This window comes from Epargyreus clarus, unplaced genomic scaffold (genome assembly GCF_041222505.1).
Source record: "Epargyreus clarus isolate Ecla_fem2 unplaced genomic scaffold, WU_Ecla_fem_2.2 ptg000012l, whole genome shotgun sequence".
In the NCBI taxonomy this organism is placed as follows: Eukaryota; Metazoa; Arthropoda; class Insecta; order Lepidoptera; family Hesperiidae; genus Epargyreus; species Epargyreus clarus.
In genome coordinates, this window is record NW_027332220.1 from 2,527,849 (window position 1) to 2,554,858 (window position 27,010).

The 27,010-nt window shown below is 35.5% G+C and overlaps 1 protein-coding gene and 1 long non-coding RNA gene across 3 annotated transcripts in view; both read left to right on the forward strand.

Annotated features, from left to right (window-relative positions):
- The first annotated feature begins 2,584 nt into the window (after positions 1 to 2,584).
- LOC140746107 (somatomedin-B and thrombospondin type-1 domain-containing protein) overlaps positions 2,585 to 27,010 on the forward strand; it is a 79,880-nt gene continuing 55,454 nt past the window's right edge. The window contains exon 1 of one of the 2 annotated variants that reach the window (XM_073078108.1): positions 2,585 to 2,645. The gene's annotated coding sequence lies outside the window, so the exon portion shown is untranslated. Of the gene's footprint in view, positions 2,723 to 27,010 lie in introns of both variants that reach the window. The other variant, XM_073078109.1, reaches the window with a different exon arrangement.
- On the forward strand, positions 16,671 to 17,882 carry LOC140746104 (uncharacterized). Its single transcript, XR_012102747.1, has 2 exons — positions 16,671 to 17,077; positions 17,256 to 17,882. It is a non-coding gene; the product is annotated as an uncharacterized LOC140746104 (long non-coding RNA).

A 27,010-nucleotide genomic window follows, 5' to 3' on the forward strand; every position in this document is an offset into this window, starting at 1 on the left:
CTAAGAATGTGGTAGGACTTCACGGAAACATAGAAAATAATTAAGTGGTCACTGCTTCCCTTGACACACCCTTTAAACTACAACATAGTAGCACTAAACAGTGCTTTTAAAATAAATGAGTGTTTTGAAAGTATGGACCTGGGCATTTGTAGCACTACCATGAGTTTACAAAAGTATTACTCGCTAGCGACTGCGTAAAATAAATGTATGAAAAATTGTACAGCGCCTCTGGTGGTTACTCGTAGAACTAAAATCCGCAGTGGCGTAACTCGATACGTAAAAAACCTATCGAAATCAAATCGCTAGCGAATGTCATTATGATCTATTGCCATACAAATTCGGTCCCATGAGTCATTAATTTGACAGACGTTGTCAAGAAATACCGTAACGATAGTAGTTATGTTATTCACTAGCAAAATGACAATAGTTTTCTATTTACAATTTCTATAGTGGCGTTTCTATGCCAACACATGGTAATGCTACTGTAGCTGTAAATTATTTACACAAATACGGGCACAAGAATAAATTACTTATATTTATAAATTTAACAGGTTTTCAAAATAAACACCTACTCCGTATTTCATCGATACATTAATCTGTTTATTATTATAAAGTATCTTATACCGTTTACTTACAGAATAAACGCTCTAAAAGTGAACTACGTAGTTAATTATAAAACAAACTACCTCGTTAGTACTGTCAACGGACAGCGTCTTATCAACAAAGAAAGGCGTTCACCCTTGATGATCAGGTGGAAGACACGTCGGGCGTGGACTAGGCGATACATATATAATGCTTTAAAAGCGCTTATGCTTATCTGCATGATACAAAAAAGAAAATTCTTTCTTATTCAAATATGTTTAACGCTACAGTCATTGCCCATGTCATACATGAACAGTCACACACGGAACAGAAATATAAACTCATCATTTAGCTGTCTGACTGACTAGCTGACCCGGCAAACTTTGTACCGCCTCAAAATCTATTTATCAAATATATTTCATATAAAATATAGCCTATGTTACTCGTAGATAATATAGCTTTCGAATGGTGAAAGAGTTTTTAAAATCGGTCCAGTAGTTTTTGAGCCTATTCATTACAACCAAACAAACAAAGTTTTCCTCTTTATAATATTAGTGTAGATATATCTAGTGCCGCGTCTGCCACGCAGGTCCACTTACAAAAAAATACCACAGTCACAAAACTTTAAATACGTCGTAGATGAAGAATAGTTTTTGTCAGCAAAAAAATGATCTGGAACTCAAAATTAGTTAAATATTTTTCCAAAAAATAAACATTATTTTTGTTACATAAAAGCTTAACAACTCATCCTCAAAGCTAATGATTAAATTGCATGAAAATATAACAATGCATTTATGGTCTGTTTCAGGAAGAATGCCTGTTCTATGGTTATGGAATCGGTTACTAATATCTATGAACGGTAGTGACTACCATCAGATAATGAACTACTTAGTACTTATAAAGTGCTCTGTAAAGAACCTACTTTGAATAAAAAAAAAATATTTGAAAAAAAACTTACATTATATAAAATAAAAGTATCGCGGACATTGCCGGATACGTAACGTCAAAGTCACTTTTGTCACATTTTATAAACAGTACGCAATGCAAATCTATCTTCGTTCTTGCATTACGTCGATTCTGTGTGACTTTAATCTTTGCATAGGTCAAAAAATAAACTATGTGTAAATACTACTGCTATAGTAATCATCTTCATACCATCATATAATTTTCAAGTCATATATGTGTTTTGGTCAGTTGTAAGACTTAATTTTCAAGATCCAAAACCCCTAGCTGGCTTCTTTCATACCGTGCAAATTTCGGACATTTTTAGTGACCTGTTTACTTATTATTTTGTCATCATACAAAAATCAAAAACACTCACTCCTGACTGGATTGCATTGACACCATCAAAACACAAAAATAACTTATTTGATAATTGCTAGTTGGCAAAATCAAGTTCCGTATCTCGGTCAGAAACATCAATATTAAAAACAAATCCAGAATCATTTTTTTGAAATAGTTAGAAGCAGTTATGGCTCAATGTAAGTTACAATTCAATTTAATAAATAACACGTTGCCGCATTGTAACATTTGTAGCGCATAGTTTGCTGAAAAACTTGAACCTACAATTTCGGTCCCTTCACAACGCGCTTGCAAGCTACCAGTACCCTTACCATGAGTTTTTACGTTTTGACAAATATGACTGTTTTGGTATTTGTTTACGTATTTGCCCATACTATTTCCAATCAGCGCCCCTAGCGCATTGTATCAGAACTATAGTGTCAGTAATGTATCATTAAATGTCAATTGACAAAATGGCACTTTATGCTTTGTCTCTCTTTTTTGCGAACATGTGAGGTAGACAAAAAGACTGAGCACTTACTTATTGTTACGTTTACTCAGTCTACTAAGCAAACGGAACAGAATAATGGATTGAGTAAACGTAACGTAAAACTGTGGGATGTTTTGAAAACTCATGGTAAGGGTACAGGGTATACGAGATACGTAGATACACAGATATGTAGATAGATATACGATGCCGGGAATCGGGAATCAGTCGCGACGCCGCTCCCGTGCCCGCTGCACGCCGCCCGGCCGCGTAGCGTCCCGATCCCGGTATTAATGTAAGTTACATTTTGGAAATACAGTTTAGCGGTAATAATATAAATTACATTTTAGAAATACAGTTTAGCATAATAATGTAAGTTACATTTTTTATATTGCGGTTTAGTGGTTTTTCGGGTGATGATTTATTTTGTTGTATTTTTTATTACAATATTGGTGTTGTTTTTACTATGGACAAATTACGGTAAAATACGGAAAATAAAAACGTTAAATAAATTATATTTTATATCTAAAGTGATTGCGGAGACATATATATTAACTATATAACACCTATACAGTTTTCGTGGATGTATTTTAAATAAATAATAAATATTAATGTTGTAATAAATAAGTAAATTGTTGTTGTTGTAGTAATAAAATACAATTTACATACATATTAATAAAATACAATTGTAAAAATGCAACATCTGTCTTAAATCTCATCGTCATGAAAAATAATGGCACCGTATTGTGTGTTTCTTTTATTTTTTTAATAAATTAATTTACAATGTAATTAGGAAGAATAAATTTGTAAAAGAATTAAAATAAAAATAATTCTAAACGTAACAATTATTAATACAATTAATTACTAGAATTCAACACGTATACCAATAACTGTGTTTATTATTTATTAAAAAAGTAACACATGTGTATTATAAATGGTCGTTTGATATTCCAAAAAATACCAAAAATATTCTATCGGCAGCTCATGGAAATGGAACAAAAGCTTTTCACATAGCTTCAGGCGTCTCCAGTGAACGTAACAAACTTTTCAAAAAATAAAAAGCACTCAAACTCTAACCCGTCACTTTTCGAAGCATTTCAAAGTAAAATATTTTTCGAACGAAAGTTAAACCTTAGTTAGTTACGTTTATTTTTAAACCAGTAGTTATTAGGTAACTAGCACTCAAAAATTAAACCTCTGACTTGAATTTCAAAATCAAAAATATTTTAGTAGCAAAGTAACGTTTTAATTAAAGTTGCCTTTTTATTTATTTAAATGAAAACAAGTGGGTTAATTGGGGTTCATTTAAAACTAGAAAAAACCCGAGGTCATTGCCCTGTCCTAAGGTGTCGTCCACCAGTCCGGTTTATACGCGTTTTTTGTTACTTATTGTTCGAACACCGTCCACGACTATCGTAGGGTATAAAGGGCCGTGGAATTCGTGATTAACGATTTATTAGGCATTACTTTTACCAGTATTTTGATTGTAGTAATTCCAATTAATTTAAAGTGTATTTTAATTAATATAAATCATAATTAATTTAAAAAAGTGTAAATTTTGTATTTGCATTTTTTTCTTAATTAGTTTAAAAAGTATACATTTTGTATTTTTCATATGATTTTTTTAACAATAGTGCTATTGTTAAAACAATTTATGACTTGTCTCCGAATGGAATTCAAATTTATTTTAGTTTTTCGAAGTAATTAAATTTAAAACATTAACGGCGAAGGAAAATGACACGACAACATGAGTAATATACATTTTAGTATTCTTTATCTCTTGGATTGAAATCTATTAACACTACTAGGAAAGGCTCGCTTGATTTGACTAAATTGGAATGCCTTTCTCTCCAGCCCACAAATTAAAACACAGCAGCACTTCTCGCTGCCGTTAGAATCAAAAATATGTGTGGCGTTGGTTTCACGAGAGTCGAACCCTTCGGGTTTGCATATTTTTGCCAGTCAGCTAATAACGATTAATTGATGGCAACGATCGTCATGTTATACAAATCTTATTGTAATCTTCGTTATGTCAGATGCCAATTAATAAATAGAATCTTAATACAGACTCGTGCCAAATTTATTCTAAAAATAACATTGTAGTACCTATAAATAAGGTTACTTAGACAAATATATCATCCATTAAATGTCAAAGGGAAATTACATAATGTTAATCAATTAGATAATTACATAATCCTATCGAAGCGGACACGTCATTTGTCACTAACGGTTTTAGTCACTAGTCACGTCATATTAAGTTAAGATTAAAACTACTTCGCAACAATCCGCTACAAATATGTATGATGGTATATATTTTTTAAACCATGCAGTATGTACCACCCTCCCACAAAGGATGCGTGCAGATGCAAAAAAATAAAAATATACACCACCACATACATACTACGACTAACACGTGTTTCGCTCCAAAACGGAGCATCATCAGGGTAAGTTGACTCTACGACGGTTAATCGTTAACGGTTATATACGAATATACAGCATGGATGTCCGCAACGTAACGCCTGATACAATTAACTAACCAGTCACGTCATTAGTCACTTGTCATTTCATATACATATATTTAAAGAACCTTCGTGGTTCAACTATAATGGCACCATCGCCACGTTTTCTAAAAGCAGTATCGAGCGCTAATCTATTCTGGTTGGAAAGATGGTGTCAGGAACACTGATATACGACGATCCAAATAAATCTTAAAAGCTAGCCATGTTTATGTGGTCAATCTCAGTTTAATCCTGACGGCAGTGATTGTCTACCACTGGTCTACATTCTCGTTTACTACCTCAAGTTTAAAAAATAATTTCAAGTTCATAATATAAAAAATACGACATCCCGATCTTAATAATAACGGTTAGGAAAGTTTGCCACTAACGGCCACGGTAATAATTTTTTATCATCCAAGACGATGTCAAATTACAAAACACAGAATCCTTTGTAAATAGTACATGTAACTTTGCTACTAACGGTTAAAGGTACCTGCCCTAGAATAATCCACTCTCGTTAAATGACAATATCACATTACAAATTTATAAACAACCCTTTGTGAATAGAATACTACCCTCCCGTCGACGCCGGAAGCGATTACGGGTTTTAATCTAGAAGGGCAAGTGTTCTGCGAAGTTGGTTTCCTGTCACGCGTGCTCACGCCTACACGCGTGTTTTTTGTTCACGAAAGGGAATCCCACATAAACCGACGCTGTTAGAGCACTAAAATCTCCACGTCGTTAGGTGGAGAACTCGGGGATCTCCGTAACACAATCGGAGTCCTCCAAACGCGTTCCCCCTATCAGGCTCTACCCTGGAAGGAGCAGTTTAGGCTCCGCACATCTATTTACGACGGTATGCGACCACACTTACCGCCAGGGGTCGCTTGCTAGACAGTTTGAGCTTTCAATCTTGCCGCCCGCAACTCCGAAAGCTTCCTTCTAGTCGCCTCTTACGACAGGCAGGGCATACCGTAGCCCGATTCTGAACCCGGGACTACAGGGACAACACACGTGCCTTATATCCTATCGTTTTACACGCACACGTACAACGGTTACGAAGACTGCAGTGTTTGTAACAAGTGTATTGATGTGTGCGTGAGGACTGCGCGACAGGAAAGCGCCCTTATGCGGTTACTTACACTCATAGCCGGTTTTACAGCAATACTTTACGATCTAGAGACAAATGTCAGCGGACTTCTAAGGGCCTTTTTAGTATCATACGGGTTTATGTATGTATTACGTGGGAGCGACGCCGAGTTATGTGGGATTTTTACCGCACTAAAACCCCCCCGGTGGCCGTCCTCTGCGCTGCGTTGAGGGCTCCGGGATCTCCAAAGGAACGCAACCGGAGTCCTCTTAGCGCGTTGCACCGTCGGGCTCCGCCCAGGTGAGCTTGACGCTCGCCACACCTGGTGTATACGACGGTATGCGACCACACATACCGTCGTCCTTCCCGGGGCCGCTGGCCGGGCGGTTCGAGCTCCCACTCTTGCCGCCCGCAACCCCGGAAGCCCCCTTTTAGTCGCCTCTTACGACAGGCAGGGGATACCGTAGCCCTATTCTAGTCCCGGAACTACAGGGACAGCGGACCTAGTGCGGATTATATTCTTCACATACCTTAGAAAACTTATTTTTATGTACCTGTTCTCAGTTACATATATAATCTTATCTTCATATAGAACACTTTTCGAATGTCAACAATCTATAACCGCTTCCTTATTTTTTCACTATAGAGAAAAACTGGCGCAAGAAACTCCATGGTTTCCTTTCCCGTTAAAGCAAGTGATATAAATAGTTTCTAATACGCAGATAACTTTGAAAAATCCGAGGTCACTGATTCAAAGACATGCCGATTAAGCGACCGAATTTCGCGCTTATTTATAAATATTATTATATAAATAAACGCTTAGATAAAAGCAACTACGTCAGTTACTCTACAAGGGTCAATAAATCCACTTATCATGCGGGCGCATGGCTGTATCTGGCGTATAATGACGTCACGTCAACCACAACCATAGTTGCAATGCGGTGAACGTCAGATCGCTTGATAGAGTTATAAGTTAATATTTATTACGTCTATGTTTATGTAGAATGTCAACTACAGAAGTAAATGACTGTTAGCGCACTGTATTTGACATGTAATTACGTCACGTCAACCACAACCATAGTTGCAATGCGGTAGACGTCAGATCGCTTGATAGGGTTAAGTTACTATTTATTACGTCTTTGTTTATGTAGAATGTTCGCTACAGAAGTTAATTTATGTTAGCGCACTGTGTTTGACATGTAATGACGTCACGTCAACCACAACCATAGCTGCAATGCGGTGGACATCAGATCGTTTTATAGGGTTAAGTTACTATTTATTACGTCTATGTTTATGTGGAATGTCCGCTACAGAAGTAAATGATTGTTATCGTATTGTGTTTGACATGTAATGACGTTACGTCAAACACAACCATAGTTGCAATGCGGTGGACGTCAGATCGCTTTATAGGGTTATGTTACTATTTATTATGTCTATGTTTATGTGGAATGTCCGCTATAGAAATAAATGATTGTTATCGTATTGTATTTGACATGTAATGACGTCACGTCAACCACAACCATAGTTGCAATGCGGTGGACGTCAGATCGCTTTATAGGGTTAAGTTACTATTTATTACGTCTATGTTTATGTGGAATGTCCGCTATAGAAATAAATGATTGTTATCGTATTGTGTTTGAAATGTAATGACATTATGTCAAAAACAACCATAGTTTCAATACGGTGAACGTCAGATCGTTTGATAGAGTTAAGTTACCATTTATTACGTCTATATTTATGTAGAATGTCCGCTACAGAAGTAAATAATTGTTAACTCACTGTGTTTGACGTAAGTATATCAATAAAATACGCACATATGACTTTAAGTCAACCACAACCATTGATGTTAATGACCTGTCCATAATAACAAAGTGTAATTAAACCGTGTTTCATTGATATTTTTTTTATAATTAAATAAACAACTAGCTATTAATTGAATAATACCAATGCTTAATGAGAATAATGAGACTGTATTCAATGTAGGTACACAAATAAACGAAATGTAAGTATTTGTTTGCGATGCTGATAAAATTTTCGTTTATATAAGCGACGGCAACATAAAACATGAAACCATTTTACTACTTACTCTTTGTCGGTCTGTCCGTTTCTAAATATATATTCACTAGAGATATAGGAAGTATCTAAATTATGGATGTGTCAAACCACCAATAGGATTACATATTTTTGATTGAAGGTAATTTCCTTGTATGAAAATTAAAAAAATGAAATGATTGCATAGGTCAGGTACTTCGCACTTCTCAGGTAAAAAGGATTCGTTATTTTGGAAACAACTGAGCTGATTTTGACAATAAGTACCCACAGTGATAGAAAACTGTAGGTACTCGATTCAGAATTAAGGCAAGAAAGATTTTGGTAAAAGTAAATTCTCAGCACAAGTGAAGCCGACCGGTAATCATAGCATTTCTAAAAATAGGGACTTTAACGGTACAAAGTAAATTCGAACAATAAAACCGGCATCTAATACTTGCCATTCAAATGTTCAAACGCCCATTTCGAACGCGGACAATGAAATGCTAATAGCCTTTTTGAATAAACAACGCTTGTCAGGTGTAAGGGCGTCTATTAGGGTTCCTTAGGGACAGTAGGTACTTTTTTATAATATAGGGGTAGCAGACGAGCATGCAATACACCTGATGGTAAGTGGCTACTACTGCCCATGGACATCTGTAATCAACCCCAGATAGTCTGAGGTCGGCCACAAATGCGCCGCTACCCCTGAAGACTAAGCTGGAACACCTCAGAAAAGTATGTCTCGCTTACCACACCCTTCAAAACGGAACACAACAGCGCCTAACACTGCTGTTATTAGGCAGAAGTAGGTGTGGTGATGTTGCTGCCGGACTCGAACCACAAAGGGTTCTGCCACCTTCAGACCTTATAATAAAAGGTGACAAATTGTCAGTGTACTAAAGCTATTTCTTTGCAGTATAAAAAAATTGTAAAATAAAGTACTAGCTATTTTCCTATAAAACTATTGCAATCCTTGTAACAGTTCTATGTGCTACTGCTGGACTTCTCCTCAAAGCTGGGGAAGCCCAGAACTTGTATATAATATCTTAATAAACGTTTTCATAGACAGTTTACCTGTCAGAGTAGACGAGTAATATTTTTATGTTCAAATTTCAGAGTTGAAATGAAAAATATATTTTAAATAAATGAAGTGTAATCATAGATGAGTGTGATAAACAGATAATAATGATGGAAAATATATTCTAAGTATAGTTTTTTTTTCTGTATCATATTAATGAAAACCGCTTTGTAATTAATTTTAGCGTACATAGTTATCATTTATCAATATTATTTCATATTAATTTAGTTTTCATTGTAGTAATTGCTTATGTTATAAAATATTTAATCACGGAACTCTCATTAAGCGAGCGACTCGCACTTCACCGTTTTTTTTGTCCTAAGCACCTTTTATTAATGGCTTCCCTATTGTTCGTCATCGTATTGTCTGTTTGTTCATAACAATGTTTTGGAGTTACGACTTTGTTGTACTTAAGTTACTTAAATTTGAATATTTTTGGTTATTTCTTTACTTACCTAAGAAAGAAATCATATAATCATAACGATATCGTGACATCATAATGATTTCCTGCTGGTTTTTTACACGAGATTATAGTGCTCCCGATGGTAAATGGTCACTGTCGCCGTCACATCGACCGAAATGCATGGACTGCATCACGCTAGAAATAGGTGTGGCCGTAGGTCTTCTTTATTCATAAAATTTACTAAATAATCTAAGTCCTATCTAAGATCGACCATTAAGAACTAAATTAGAAAACTTTAAATGTCTCATATAAATGCCTCAATCTTATTACACCTACACTCATTAAACAAAAAGAAAATCTTTTAAACCGATTCTTAATTATATTTCTATACAATATTCTTTTTTCTTTGTTTGTTTCTATAGAAAATTATTTTACTAGAAATCTCTAATTAATTTACAATTCAAAAGTGAATTGTACTCGTATTCATCCTTCTTAAAGGATCCTTCATTTAGCGTTTGTAACCCTGACAATTACATCCCGTACAATGTAGACTAGACATTACACTATGTACGTCTTATGAGACACATAAAGCGTCCAATTATGTCACAGTATGCATACAGTAGAGGATAATTAGAAGCAACTTGTCATGTGGTCGCAAGCAATGCGCGCCTGACGTACAATGACGTTACGTCAACTGCAACCATAGCTTGATTGATAGCGCTGCAGGCAAAGGGGTTAAATACAAATTATATAGTTATAAGTGGATATTGTCAATACTCAAATATTAAATACAAATTAATATGGCTTTAGAGAGAAAATTATCAAGATTTCATACGAAACTGCTTGACATACATATATTATAGGTCAAAATACTACCATTTAGTATTAAGTCGTAGAGTAAAGTATTATCTATCTTGGTACAAGTATATTCACTCGATGTCTGGACATTTTCTACAATGGTTTCAAGTAACGCTTTTTTATATTTTGTCTTCAAATATCTTATACTAGTTACCATCTAAATCCAGATATCATACTGTATGACTCAGTCTAATATTAATTATAGTGTTATTCTCGTTTATATGAGAACTTCGACATAGAACGTATAAAAAACTCTGATATAAAAGTAGCCAATAAATATCAATCCATTGACAATTAAAAACTTTCTAGATACACGAATAATCCATTCCACTGTAAGCTGAATTTCATATAAAAATATAAGTTTATATTTTATTGTCTAAGAAATGCTTGTGTTAACTAAGTCGCCTAATTTATTATAACGTTAATCGTTACGTGTAATTACAGCTGTGGTTGACACCTCTTTAATTACATTGTTATTACCCTTAACCATTACAGCTCTATAATTGACAAGGATATAACAGTCTTTTCAACAATGGCATTGTAAGCTTAGATACAAATTTACCCCAACAACTTGTTGTTACGGATTACACGTGACATGGGGCTCTTCAAAACAGGTGCAAAAAGAGCTCTCCTTCAAAGCCGGCGATGCATTGGCAACTCCTCTGGTGTTGCAAATGTCCATAGGCGACGTTAACTACTTTCCATCTGGTAGCACGTCTGCTTTATCGTCAGGTTCAAATATGAAAAAAAAAATACGAAAATTAGATTTTTCAGAAATTTGGTAACCCATATATTGTAACTTGTACTAAAGTTACAATATATCGGTATTTTAGGTAAATATGGAACCATTATTATCACTACACGCGGGTATCCTCTTAAAATAAGAAGTACATAGGCCGAGTCTGTGAAACAAGTCTGTTTTATATACACTATAGAATATTATGAAGAACTCTCAGGTAATTAGATTTTCTCGCGGGCTTAACTAGTCGCGATTATTAATTTTTAAAAGATTCAACAATTTCAAAATCAAATTCCTTTCATTCGAACCACGATGAAGCATGGTAATTACTGTTCAACTTCCAGTCATTATGATGCCAATTATCATATTTTTACCTCATTTTATTAATTTTGGAAATATTTCTACTAATATTAAAACTATTCACGGTGTAGTAACTTCCCCAAACCCTGTATTATTATGTCTTAGTTTTCCGCAATATATTGTGGTTGCACTTGACGTCTCCCCGCCGTACGTCAAACCGACCACACGACAACTACTAACTGCAGTTACAAAACACGTTAATCTCTCGGAGTGATTTATGTTTCCTTGCCCCAAACTAATTGTTTTGTTAGTTAACTGGTAAACCGGTAAGTCATGACCTTGACTTGGCTTAGACTAAGTGGGAAATAGTTCCAATGGCAAGGTTTTGAAGGTGGTAGAACCCTTTGTGGTTCGACTCCGGCGGCACTAGCGCCACACCTATTTGTACCTCATAACAGCAGTTTTAAGCGCTGTTGTGTTCTGGTTTGAAGAGTGTGATAAGAGAGATATACTTTTCCGAGGCGTTCCAACTTAGACCTCAGGAGTAGCGGCACATCTGTGTCCGATCTCAGGTAGGAATCTCACCTTATCTAGGGTTGATAACCAATGGCTATGGGCGGCAGTATTCACTTACCATTACGTGGACTGAATGCTCGTCTACTACTGCTATATTACAAAAAAATGCCGAAGTACCACAAAAAGTCTTCAAAGTCAGTTACAATCTGAAAATAGGTCGGCGTTGCATAAAACATGGAAACGGTTGCATAAATTTCTTCAACGAAACATTCCAACCCGTACATAAGGAATTCTAGTGTAGTCTTCAGGAGTAACAACATATTTGAGACCGATTTTAGGCAAGACTTCGGTTCTTTTAGGAATTTATTAATGACAGTGGATGGTAGAAGTCACTTCACCATTCATCATCATCATCATCAACCCATTATTGTCCCACTGCTGGGCACAGGTCTCCTCTCATAATGAGAAGGATTAGGCCGTAGTCCACGCGCTGGCCAAGTGCGTATTGGTAGACTTCACATACCTTCGAGATTTTTTTTTATAAATCTCTCAGGTTTGCAGGTTTTCTAACGATGTTTTCCCTCACCATTTAGCAAGTGATAATTAATTTCTAATACGCACATAACTTTGAATCAGAGGTGCGTGCCTGGGATTTGAACATTGGATCCCTCGATCGATAGGCCGAGTTTCTTAACCACTAGGCTATCACTGCCTATGACCTAAATGCCAATTAGAATTCTCTAACATCAAACAGCAGTAAAACTTCAAAGGGAAAAAAATCGGTAGAGACTCCAGACGTTAAAGGCTTTTTTTTCATTTTCTTTAATTTTATATTTTTCCCGCCAGTAATTCAATAATACCTATATGTTACAAATATCGCAAGAACGATTTTTCTTTCTACTTTAATTAATTAAAAGTAATTAGTTTTAAGAATTTTTGATGTATTTTAAGTATAATAATGCATTAAATCATAATGATTATATTACTATTCATTATCATGTTTACGTTTACAAGTAATTAATAAAGGACATATTGAACCAAACAAGGGGTAATGACACGTTATTATTACGTTAACCGTAAAACTTGTCTTCACGTCAACCGCAACCATATTGTAGAGTAACCAGAAAACTTCATTAACGTGTAAACTGAATTTGGAACCACAACGTGTAATGGCAGGTCATAATTATTGTGTTAAGTAACAAGGGTTTTAGACGTTTAACGTCAGGTTCAACCATTGACGTTTTACAACCAGAACACGTTCACGTATATAGAATATAGATAATATGCTACGTCCTCACGTTTGCTAAACCAGAATCTTAACAGAAGAAAATTAACAGTCTCTACCAGAAACCTTGATGGCGAAAAGTTGAGGCAGAGGCACCAAACATATATAAGATACTTGTATAATTAATTCTTTTCAAGGTTTTTTTTCATCTGTATTTTTTGTCAGTTATTTGCAACATTCACATGAGTCGTAGTTATCGGAACAAAAATTTTGCTTTAATTCAAATTCTTCCAAATTCCAAAGATTTTTTTCTTTAATTAAAAAAAAATAATTAATAATTATTTTTAAGAATTTTAGATGTTTTTGAGTACATCTATTATGTATGCATGAAATCATACTGATTATAATAATTATAATTGTCATATTTACGTTTACAAGTACCGTAATAAAGGACATATTGAACTAAACAAAGGGTACTGACACGTTATTATTACGTTAACCGTAAACCTTGTCTTCACGTCAACCGCAACCACATTGCAGAGTAACCAGTAAACGTCATTACCGTGTAAACTGAATTTGGAACCACAACGTGTAATGGCAGGTCATAATTATTGTGTTAAGTAACAAGGGTTTTAGACGTTTAACGTCAGGTTCAACCATTGACGCTTCATAAACAGAACACTACATGTTTGCCAAACCTGAACAAACACAAATTCAAATGTGTGGATAGAGCGCTTGAATTGGTTTGTGTATGTTTGCAAGCACTTTTAACCGATCCTATAAGTGCGAGTTCATCATCAATCCAATATCGTCCCACTGCTGGGCAGGGGTTTCCTCTCATAATGAGAGGGAATAGGCCATAGTCCAACGCGCTGGCCAAGTGCGTATTGGAAACTTTACATACATTTGAGATTTTATGTTATTTTTATAATTCTCTCAGGTATGCAGGTTGCCTCACGATGTTTTCCTTCACCGTTTAGCAAGTGATAATTAATTTCTAATACGCACATAACTTTGAGAAGAACGAAATAACTTTTATTTTAACCTTGGACCCCTCGATCGAGAGGCCGAGTTTCTTAACCACTAGGCTATCACTGCTAAGTGCGAGTTCACCTGATGTTATGTGGCTATTGTCGCCTATGGCGGTAATCAACCTCAAATAAAATAAGATTCTTACCTCAGTTCGGCCACAGATGAATAAGTTGTGAGGATGTTGAGTTGGAACCTCTCGGATAACTGTCTTTCTTACCTCATAACTGTTGAGGCAATAGATATGGCAATTTTGCCACCCACTATGAGCTTTGCCAGCATCTAAGGCAATTAAAAATTTTGTTTAACAAAAACAAAAAGGGTTCACACAACTTACTCCACTTTCTCAACAATACACAGATAAGAAATGTTTATTATTAGAAAACATCTAACATTAACAAAGTAACTTCCTCAGATAACACAAATAGGTTGGAGTTGAACAAACTTTACGTTTAAAACATGTTGCCGCTCGCGGCGTTGCTCCCGGTACCTACGACTTTTATTTTACCGCTGCCTGTATTAAAAAGTTTCTTTTATTATTATGTTAGCGTATCTTTCAATTGGCAATCTTAAAAAGGGTTAAGTGACAAATAAAGTACTACGTTTTTTTTTCAATTTTTGTTTTTTTACAGTGGTATAAATTTTTATTTTTTATCCTAGAAGTTCCAAGTTTAAATCCAGGCTTCTCTAATATTTTGGAACACTGGAAATTAGTTCAATGGGTCCAACTGTAAAAAATGATGAAAAAACTTTCTTAGAAAAAATCTCAAAACTGTCTCAAGAACAATTATATCATAAGATTTCAATTCAATTTCAATTCCGATTCAAAAATCGGATGAAACTACGAGTATTGCAGGTTTCATAAAAAATAAGCAAAAAGACATATAATTAAATAATCAATCTATCCAATCTAAGATCGAAATTTTACATATTCAGCATACCTATAAGAATTGTCAAATTTCTATTGTATGAACATTTAAGATAGATTGATTAACAATAAGGGACGCTACTAGAAATTGTCAATTCGATCTTTAGTAAGCAAGTTCGATACGGGCGTAAGGGATATTTTACATCGAAACCCACTGCTCCCGTGTCAAAATCGAAAAACAGTGAGGCGAACGGGGAGCTATGCGGGGGGAGGTGGTCCTAATCAGACCTACACCTTTTATCAGAGTGTGTCAACGTTCAACCTCAGATATGCGATGCTAATGTACTATCACTGAACTACATACCGTACCGCTGTTTAGTGTGCGTGTTTTAGCTAGCTTAGCTGTTTTAGTTAGCTTCGTAATTTGTATTAGTGCTAGTACTAGCACACTTGTTTGCTAGCTGTCTAAATGATAGTAGAACTCAATATGGAAGTTAATCGAATATTTTGGAAATCTTACATTAAGTCAGGTAGATTATTCATGGACTAATTGTAGGAAAATTAGGAATGGACTAATTGTAGTATCGTACCGTACAGTAAATAAAATACGTATAATTAGTTTGTTGGTAGCTTTCTTGCGGCATTTACTAGCTGCTGATATCAATTTAATTTGTCAGTTAATATTTCATAATTTCCCCAAATACGCCAAAAGAAGTGTAGCTTCGGAAAGTTTCTGACAAAAGGCGCACCCATTAGCGTAGAACGGGCCGTAATCAATAAATATGGGCCGGAGTTTTATGGGTCGGTCCATTAACTGCCTGTTGCTGGAGGCTGATGACAAGCGTCGCGCCTTTTTATTTTATTAGGGACGTTACACTGCTTAATGAAACATGGCTTAAGTGACGTTTGAAAGAAAAGAGAATAAAAGAAAAGAAAAACACAAAGTATAAAAGGGAATGTTATGTTCACATTCGCTGCTTATGTTCAAAGAGATACTAATCAAATAATAATTACCATAGATTTTCAAGCGATTTTTATTTTATTAGGGAATCATACTGCCATCCTAATGAAATATGGCTTAAATTACGTTTGAAAGAAAAGAAGAAAAAACAAAAGAAAAAAGTATAAAATGTTATTACATGTTGTGACATTTGATGCTTATGTATATATTTATAAGTATTTTTTCTAACGATTTTAATGTTATAAGAGACATTATACTGCCGCTCTAATGCAGTGCCATGTCGGATAAGTGATTTTTAAAAAACAAAATATAAAGTACCTCCGTGTAAATAGAATATGATATTTCGATTTGCTGCTTATTTTTATTAGTTATACTAATAAACGTGAATTTTGTAACAATGTTATTTTATTAGCGAATATTTATTTTCTTACAATGCCGCTCTAAGAGTCGGTCCATTAACTGCCTGTTGCTGGAGTCTGGTGACAAGCGTCACGCCTTTTTATTTTGTTAGGGACATTACACTGCCTTATGAAACATGGCTTAAGGACGTTTGAAAGAAAAGAGAATAAATTATTTTATTCTCTTTTCTAAAGTAAATATGTATAAAAGCGAATGTCATGTTTAAATTCGCTGCTTATGTCTATGTTGAAAGGTACTTAATAATAATTGTATATTTTCCAATTATTTTATTTTATTTGATACATTATACTGTCGTCCAAATGGGTACTTGACAGTTATAACAATAAAATATGAAATATGTTGGATATGATAGCTTATAAGTAAACATAAATTATGCAGTATTTCGTTTATTTTTTAATACGTTCTAAGTATTTTAATTTTTAAAAAGAAATTTTCGATTTTTTATCTGTGGATTTTAAATCCCAAAACGGCGACAGTGCTGCCTCAAATGTCATGTGACGTCACTACATCGAAACCAAACAAGACAAATAATAATTAAATCGTTTGCTGTTAGAGTTGGTTGAATTTATGTTGTGAACCGAAATGAAGCCATACTATATTAAAGCTGATAGCGTGAACCTGCTTAAAGAAGATCCATATATGCAGTGCAATAAATCAAAATGGATACAAAAACTTCCGTGAGATAACCTATGGAAATATCAAATAAACAACGTAAGTAAAACATTCTTTATATTTACATTTAATCATATCGGACAATTAAAACATTTCTTAACTGACTTCAGACAGAAGAAAGGTTGTCTTCAAGTAATTATTAAGATTTTTTTAAATATACTTATATTCTTATGTGAACTGATTTAAGGTTATTAATTGGTTATATTTATATTTACAGATCTTCCCGACAATCGTATAGTGACAACGTTATAGAGTATGTGCAGTTTAAGAGCAAGGCAAGTTTGTGTTTCATGAAAAGTAAAAGTTGTCCTGAACACTAGGTACATCAAATGTCATGCACAGTGTCTATGATTGTATATGAAAAGGAAAGTATTAAATGGGATTACTGTCCTGCCTCCCAAGGATGCTGCAAACATGCAGTAGCATTTTTAATGTGGAGTTGTAGAAGAAGTGAGGAACCAAAAGTTTCGAAAGTGTATAAACAGTAGTTCTTTACTTGCATAAACTACCCAAAAAGATGAAGGATGGAAAACTACCATACAGTTGCTGTTATTGGACTACAGATTTAATTATGAAAATGACAGTGATAAAAAAAAATATTCAGTTGTTACAGAAAATAATTTTAGTAATTAAGAAAAGCATTAACGCAAGCAGCATTCAAATTCAGCTTAGCAAGAGCTTCAATATAAACGAAGGAAATAACAGCTTCAGAATGCTTTGAGGTGATCTATAGTAATTATTGTAACTGTAACATATGACGATAAATATATACAAAAGTTCTACTGTGTGTACTCAATAGAACCATATAAACCAAATAAACAAATAAAAGACTAATATTAGCAAATCATGTATTTTTAATTATACAGTCCTGTAAGTTAATCAGTGCACATGCACAAGCAATAATAACACAGTCATGAAATATTTTAATTGTGTCCTATTAATTACAGAATGGGCTCTTAAAATAGAATTCTCATAGACGTCTTCTAATTCTATTATTATCATAGACATCTATATAATATATTAAATATATGAATTCACTTCCACTTGCTGTTTTGTTTTGATTACGTCCCGTTCCAATGATTTGGAATTGACGAATCACTCGAGAGTTACTAAATTTTTTACTTTTTCTCAATAATACTTCTCTTACATAAATAGTATAAAATGTCATTGCTTGCAAACAGAGGATTTAAACATATAAGAATCTGCAAGTTCTTTAACGTTTATGAGATTTGGGTTTAGGAACTTGTATAAGCAAATTTGTTAGGATATTTAGCGATCGTACTTGTACACATCGTCACTGCACACGCCTTGTAATTTGACATTCTTGCAATTGTACTAATAAAAGTTAAATAATTCCCAAGATTTCCCCTGAAGTATGTGTAGCGTCGAAGTTTATTTCTATATTTTCAATGTGTTGACGTCACGCTACGAAATGACACTTGACCGCCTGTTTTGGCGTAACGTTCCGTTTACCGTAATAAAAATATGTTTTTTATTAATAAATAGCCCTTTTTTCGAAAAAAATATCAATGAAAGGCCATATATAATACGTATATGAATTCATTAAAACAGTTTCCCAAAAAGTGTCAAGTAGCCAAATGAAACATGGTTTAAGTGACATTTGAAAGAAAAGAGAAAAAAAGAAAAGTATGTACATAAGTATAAAAGGAAATGTTATGTTTACATCTCCTTATCGCATTAATTAATGTAATTTTTTAATGATTTTTATTTTATTGAGAAATCATACAGCCATCCTAATAAAACATGGCTTGAGTGACATTTGAAAGAAAAGAGAAGAAAGAAAAAAGAAAATAAAAAAGCATAGAATGTTACGTTTACATTTGCTGCTTATGTTTATGTTTACAAGTATTCATTGGTGTAGATTTTTTACGTTTACTATATGAATAAGACGGCATACTGTCATTAAAATTAAACATATGACACATAGTGAAATTTAAAAGAAAGTTAAAGTATATTTTAAGTATATTATGTGACATTTAAAAGAAAGTAAAAAGTAAGAAAATAAATGATATGCAGTATTTACATTTCTTGTACACTTTTTTATTACAGTTTCTTTTTAAATTCAATTAACACACACATATGAATAAACGTCATATCACTTCTACCAAGCGTGTTTATTCATTAATAGCCAAGCTATTGTATAAATTTTAAATTTGAATATACAATTTTGTCATAAATCTTTTTACTCTGGCGTAATCGTCATAAACCATGACGCAATTTATTATCTGTGGTGACACAATAAAAAGTAATTGTTATGTAAAATGTAATGTTATCAACAATTACTGTAAGGGTCTTTATACTCATAGGTTTATGACCGCTATAATGGATAAGGGTCCTGGGTTATAGGGTACAACATGTCGAATGAGGCATTGAAATTTTATTAGTGTTACATGGACAACAGGTAGACTGGATTGGATTAAGGTAGTGATAGCCTAGTGGTTAAAAAACTCGGCCTCTCGATCGAGGGGTCCGAGATTCAAATCCCAGGCACGCACCTCTGATTTGTCAAGCTTATGTCCGTATTAGAAATTAATTATCACTTGCTAAACGGTGAAGGAAAACATGGTGAGGAAACCTGCATACTTGAGATTTGTAAAAGAAAATCAAAGGTATGTGTAGTCTTCGCACTTGGCCAGCGCGGTGAACTAAGGCCTAATCCTTCTCATTCTAAGGGGAGACCCGTGCCCAGCAGTGGGACAGTGATGGGTTGATGATGAGACTTGATTGATCTGGCGGGGTCCGAGGTTCGATTAGAATTTTAATTTTTCGAAGTAGATATGTGTGAAGTATTAGTATAACTGGCACTTCCTTATACTTACATTTTTTGAAAACCTAAATATGTTCCTTTTCGGTACGCTATTTTATTCTCACTAAATTGTTATACTCGTTTGCTTAAACGGTGAATGAAGATATTGTGAAAAAAAACATGACTGAGAGATAAAAAAACCCTTAAAATGGTATGAAGTCTACCAACGCGCATTGACATTGACCAGTGCGATAAAGTATAGCCTAAACTTAGAGCTTATGTTAGACTTAGAGTTTATGGCTTAGAGAGGTGATTCGTGTCCAGAAGTGGACAGCAATTGGGTCGATGATGATGATGAATGTCTGTAGCCTTCGTTAACATATAACTTGCCCAGCAGGCAAGTCTCCACTCAAAATGAAAGAGGTAAACGCATTTGCAAGGTTAGAATTGAATTCGTACCGGCCAGTGGTGAATTAGAATTTGACGTATAGGAGTTTCTACCTTTCCTAAGGGTGAGTTGCATCGAAAGCCCGGTTAAAGTTTGCGTTAAAGTTAAATATAACAGTAACTTTAACGATAGCGATGGAATGTTAAAAATCTGTGTTGCACCAATTGATTTGTCATTAACGTCATTTGTGTCGCTGTCACCGTAATTTTTAGTCGAAACTGACAGATAGGGAAGTTGTCAAATACAGTAATTTAAACCGATCGAAATCGAGCGGTTAAAGTTAAGTGTTAGTTATGACGTAATTTCAACCTCAACTAAAATGGTGCAACTAATTATTTTTTAACCATGGATTTGACGGTTGGTTAGGCTTCTGTATATGTTAAAGTTACATGATGCAACCCATCCTAAATCAATATTATCGATGACGGATTATCGCATCTCGTTCATCGCTTGCAATAGAACATTAAGTAACTTACTTCATTTTAGTATCGCAATGGGCTTGCACAAGCAGCATGCAAATTTTGAATATTTATTTATACTTTTTAGGGTTCCGTATTCAAAGGGTAAAAACGAAACGCTATTACCAAACCTCCGCTGCCTATGCGTTTATCACAGGGCTCTATCTCTTGAAGCGTAATGCATAAACACTTAATTTTTATAGAGTACTAGCTGACCCGGCAAACTTTGTACCGCCTCAAAATCTATTTATCAAATATATTTCATATAAAATATAGCCTATGTTACTCGTGGATAATGTAGCTTTCGAATGATGAAAGAATTTTTAAAATCGGTCCAGTAGTTTTTGAGCCTATTCATTACAACCAAACAAACAAACAAAGTTGTCCTCTTTATAATATTAGTGTAGATGTATAACGGTGCTAAAACAATAAATAGGTACTAAAAAGTTTGAAAATAAATGGAGTCGCCATACAAAACACCGCTATTTTCGGCGTTTTTCGATTTATCTATTGAACCGTGATAGGTAAACAGTTTAGATTTTCACAATTCATTTTTATCATCTTATATATAAAAATTCTCGTGTTACAATGTTAGTTACCGTACTCCTCCGAAACGGCTTGACCGATTTTCACCAAATTTTATATGCATATTCAGTAGGTCTGAGAATCGGCTATCTATTTTTCATACCCCTAAGTGATAAGGGTTGTTCATTAACAATTTTTATTTATATGGCAACACAACGTTTACCGGGTCAGCTAGTAGTAAAATAAGGAAAAGTAGAATATCATAGTAAAATAAGATTTAAACGTACGGGACCCTCCATAGCCCAAGAGTCCAACTCGCACTTGGCCAATTTTTAAAGTATAACTTTGAAGCGATGCCAAACAGTATTCACTATAATTTGAAAATACGGTTTCCAGTATCGTGCACAGTGTTCATTTAAATAAATTTCCATTTTGCAAATTCAAAGTTGGCAAAGATTCGTGTTTTGGGCATATTTGTAAAAATATAGGCTCGCCAAAAACTAATTTGGACGTTAAGTACCGGGTTACATTTAAATTTTAATATTGAGCTGTTGGGTATACCTAACTGCAGGGTCACGGCGAAACTGAGGTGGAGGGGAGAAACCGTTAAAAAGTACTAGTAGCAGATTAATCTATCTACCCTACGTCTAGTTCGTTTTTCTTTTCTAGTGGTAGATAGATTAATCTACATAATTTATTCGAGGCGACCTTGCACATGGAGGCTTCCGTACTACCAAATGTGTATTAATTTTTATATATTTTTATTCATTTTATTATTTACAACATAACTTATACTTATATGACACAAACATAGATGGCGTTGAGGTGATGATGAATGATACGTAAACAACGTATAATAAAATTAAAATAACTATATGAAATATTTGTATTTATTATAGTAACAGTTACAGTAGTACACAGATTGTAAAAAATTCAACCGGCTTCCTAGTACGATTTAACAGTTAGATGGAAAAATGCTGAAAAATACCGGTTTGTTGTATGGAGACCCCCTTTAATATTTAACTTTATTTTATTTTTAGTATTTATTTTTATAGCAGCCACCGTTATGCATCGTCTGAAAAATGTGTCTATCTATAACGGTTCCGGAGATATTTCCACGGTTCGATTTGCGCGGACGTTCTTGCCACGGACGTGCAAGATGTGGAATGAACTTCCTTCTGAGGTATTCCCGGAGCGCTATGACATGGGGCTCTTCAAAAAAGGTGCAAAGAGAGCTCTCCTTCAAAGCCGGCGATGCATTGGCGACTCCTCTGGTGTTGCAAATGTCCATAGGCGACGTTGACTACTTTCCATCAGGTAGCACGTCTGCTTTATCGTCAGGTTCAAATATAAAAAAAGGCCTGTGACAGACGGACAGACGGGCGGACAGCGAAGTCTTAGTAATAGGGTTCCGTTTTTACCCTTTGGTTACGGAACTCTAAAAATCTCGCTTACAGAAATTCGCGTTTGTACAATTTCAACATACGTCGTGTGCGCGCCCTAAACCGCGGAGCTTAAGGCAAAACTTTTCGAAATTGAGTTTGGATATAAATTATAAATCCCTCAACACGAGTTAAAACCACGCGTGCCCTCATTAGCATATTAATTAAGATATCAAGTCTTCAGTTATCATGCTAACACATGGGTAATATTGTACTTACATTTCAAATTTGTAATGAAAATAATATGTATTTTAATTATATTTAAGTATAACTTTGAAGGACTCTTGAAAATATGTGGTTATTAGGGTTTAGTTTGTATTCGTGGGAGTTTTAATAATTAACTAGTACCTCGGCGGTATGTGTGGTCACATACCGTCGTACGCACCAGACGGTGTGGCGAGCGCCAAGCTCACCTAGGCGGAGCCCGACGGGGCAACGCACTAAGAGGACTCCGGTTTCGTTCCTTTGGAGATCCCGGAGACCTAGCGCCGAGGAAGGCCGCTCTTACCGCACTAAAACCGCTGGGGTTTTAGTGCGGTAAGAGTCCCACATAACCCTGTGTCGCTCCCACGGCATCGGGTACCTTTTGAAGGTTTCCCCCTCGTAAACGAAAAAAAAAGGTAGGTACTTAAGTTTAGCCGCTCCTAATTTGACGGAGGTAGGACGAGGTTCCCGGAGCACTATGACATGTGGCTCTTCAAAACAGGTGCAAAAAGAGCTCTCCTTCAAAGCCCGCGATGCATTGGCGACTCCTCTGGTGTTGCAAATGTTCATATTTTATTTATTTGTATATTTATTTTTGTATAGGCCAACGACGGCACTTACAAATTGTGAGGTACAATATTTTTCTTAAACTTGATATTGAAGGTGGTAGAACCCTTTGTGGTTCGACTCCGGCGGCACCACCGCCACACCTATTTCTACCTAATAACAGCAGTGTTAGGCGCTGTTGTGTTCCGGTTTGAAGGGTGTGGTAAGGGTTAGACTGGAAACCATTGCTAGATTCCATTCCCGAAGACTAACAGTCGCATCATGTGTAAAATATCTGAACCCTTCCACCAAAACGCCAAATTTTACCTTAGAAATTGTATGGGGTGAGAGCCGTGATAGCCTAGTGGTTAAGAAACTCGGCCTCTCGATCGAGAGTTCCGAGCTCTGATTTTTCAAAGTTATGTGCGTATTAGAAATTAATTGTCACATGCCAAACGGTGAAGAAAAACATAGTGAGGAAACTTGCATACCTGAGAGATTTATAAAAAAAAATCTCAAAGGTATGTGAAGTGTACCAATACGCACTTGGCCAGCGCGGTGGACTAATCCTTCTCTTTATGAGAGGAGACCCGTGCCCAGCAGTGGGACAGTAATGGGTTGATGATGATGATAATGATGATGATTGTATGAGGTTGTCAGAGTAAAAAGTATCTTTCTTCTAAACCCACCTTTTTATATCCAATGTTCAATCCACGACAAATAACTTTTAATGGTTGTAGTTTACTCTGTAACACTGACTTGTTGATTGCATTAATTAATTACCCCACCTTCCCCTGTTTACAATTACCTGATTGTAAATGGGAGCTATTTGTCCCCTCCGTTCACATTAATGGGAAGTCGTTAATCTTTAACGCTAAGTGTAATCATTAATCGTCCTTATTATTCGAAGAATGAGTAGCAAATACGGGCTCTATTTTGTTACTGTATTAACTATGCTTATTATATGCTAGGTTTTTTGATGTGAAACATCTATAGCCGCACGTAAAACCGATTTCTGGCGTGGCGACGCATGCCGTGGCGTCGCCACGATATACGATGGTATATATATACAGTCTATATGCAGTAGTGTGTACGGTGTGGCGACGCGTCGCCATGCGCAATCTAATTCAATAAATAGTCATCGTTATCTGGAAAAAAATCGTAATATTTTATTTTATCATTATGACATATTTAGTTCCTATCACAATATGTTCTTTTCGGCATATTACTTTTACAAAATAATGTCGATGTTTCACATCTGCCAGGCGTCCCGTGACGGCTCACATTTTTTTTTATTTATATGCACACATAGATAACTAATGTATAAGACATATACATAAAATTTCCTGCAAAGGTACTGCTTATTCCAAACGAAATTTCTTCCAACAGACCTGTAAAATGAGATGAGTTAAGATATGGTGGACGAGCTTTTGCCCGCGGCTTCGCTCGCGTTACGAAGTAATATTTTCATCCCCTATTTTATCCCCTTGGGGGTAGAATTGATCAAAATCCTTTCTTAGCGGATGCCTACGTCATAACATCTACCTGCATGCCAAATTTCAGCCCGATCCGTCCAGTGGTTTGGGCTGTGCGTTGATAGATCACTATGTCAGTCAGTCACCTTTGAGTTATATATATTTAGATATGCGTGCACGAGACTGAATAAAGATATGCTATTATTTTAACCATAATACTTAAATATAATACCTAATAACATATGGAAAGAGATTTTTTTTTTATATTTCATGTATCAAAGATATACACAATATTGGGTTGTGGAAAGGAAAAAGCAGAGGTCACTCCGACCGGGAAAGTTTTTTTTTATAATATTAGCAAATGAGCTTGCAGTCCACCTGATGGTAAGTTGGCTACTGCCGCTGTAACAAACTCCATATAGGGCGGTGGTTCTTCTTGAAGCCGATCACAGATTACTACCCCTGTGGACTTATGTACGTGTATTTCTAGCTAATGCAATGCAAAACTTCACTGAGGACTAAGCTGGAATGCGGCAAAGTATGTCCCCCTTACCTCACCCTTTACACCGGAATACAGCAGCGCTTAATACTACTGTTATTAGGCAGAAATAGGTGTGGCGGTGCCGCCGCCGTTGATTTATTACTTTGAAGGCTTTACTCGTGCGTTTACGTTTACCGGTTTTTTTCTATGTGTTCCTAAGACTTAGTCCTAAGACGTAGCGACGCATCTGTGGCCGACCTAAGGTAGGAACCTTATCTGGGGTTAATTATAGATGTACATATACGGCAGTGGCCACCTACCATCAGTTGGAGTGCACGCTCGTCTGCTATTCTTGTACAAGAACAAAAAAACATAAAAATTGCGACCATCTTGAAATCAACTTCTAAGGTACCATTTCACCTGTCAGATAAATCTTTTATGAACTTAAGAGATTCAAGTTACCGTAAATTAAACGAGTAAGTAATTCTAAGTAACAAAGACAGATCCCAAGTTATGAATCAGTCGTGAAATGTCAACTTGTACGTAAAATATGAAAATTTAATGCTGCTCTCTCTTAGACGTTGATTAATTGCTTTGAAGACTTTACTCGTGCGTTTACGTTTACCGGTTTTTTTCTATGTGTTTTATATACGTATAGATAAAAACCGGTACTACACTTAAAAGTAGTAGAAGCCTCTGTCGTTCGACTCCAGCGGCAGAACCGCCACATCTATTTCTGCCTAATAGTAGCAGCGTTAAACGTGTCTGTGTTCTAGTTTGAAGGATGTACTAAGGCGTACTTTTCAGTTACATTTCAGTTTAGTCCTATGAGATAGCGGCGCATCTGTGGCCGACCTCGGATAGGAACCTTATCTGGGGTTAATTATAGATGTACATAGACGGCAGTGGCCACCTACCATCAGTTGGAGTGCACGCTCGTCTGCTATTCTTGTACAAGAACAACAAAAAATGAAAAGTGCGACCATCTTGAAATCAACTTCTAAGGTACCATTTCACCTGTCAAATAAATCTTTTATGAACTTAAGAGGTTCAAGTTACCGTAAATTAAACACGTAAGTAATTCTAAGTAACAAAGACAGAGCCCAAGTTATGAATCAGTCGTGAAATGTCGACTTGTACGTAAAATATGAAAATTTAATGCTGCTCTCTCCGAGACGTTGATTAATTGCTTTTAAGGCTTTGCTCGTGCGTTTACGTTTACCGGTTTTTTTCTATGTGTTTTTATATACGTATAGATAAAAACAGGTAATACACTTGAAGGTAGTAGAAGCCTCTGTCGTTCTACTCCAGCAGCAGAACCGCCACATCTATTTCTGCCTAATAGTAGCAGCGTTAAACGTGTCTGTGTTCTAGTTTGAAGGATGTACTAAGACGTACTTTTCAGTTACATTTCAGTTTAGTCCTATGAGATACTCGTAGCGGCGCATCTATGGCCGACCTTAGGTAGGAACCTTATCTGGGATTAATTATAGATGTACATATACGGCAGTGGCCACCTACCATCAGGTGGAGTGCACGCTCGTCTGCTATTCTTGTACAAGAACAAAAAGAAATGAAAAGTGCGACCATCTTCAAATCAACTTCTAAGGTACCATTTCACCTGTC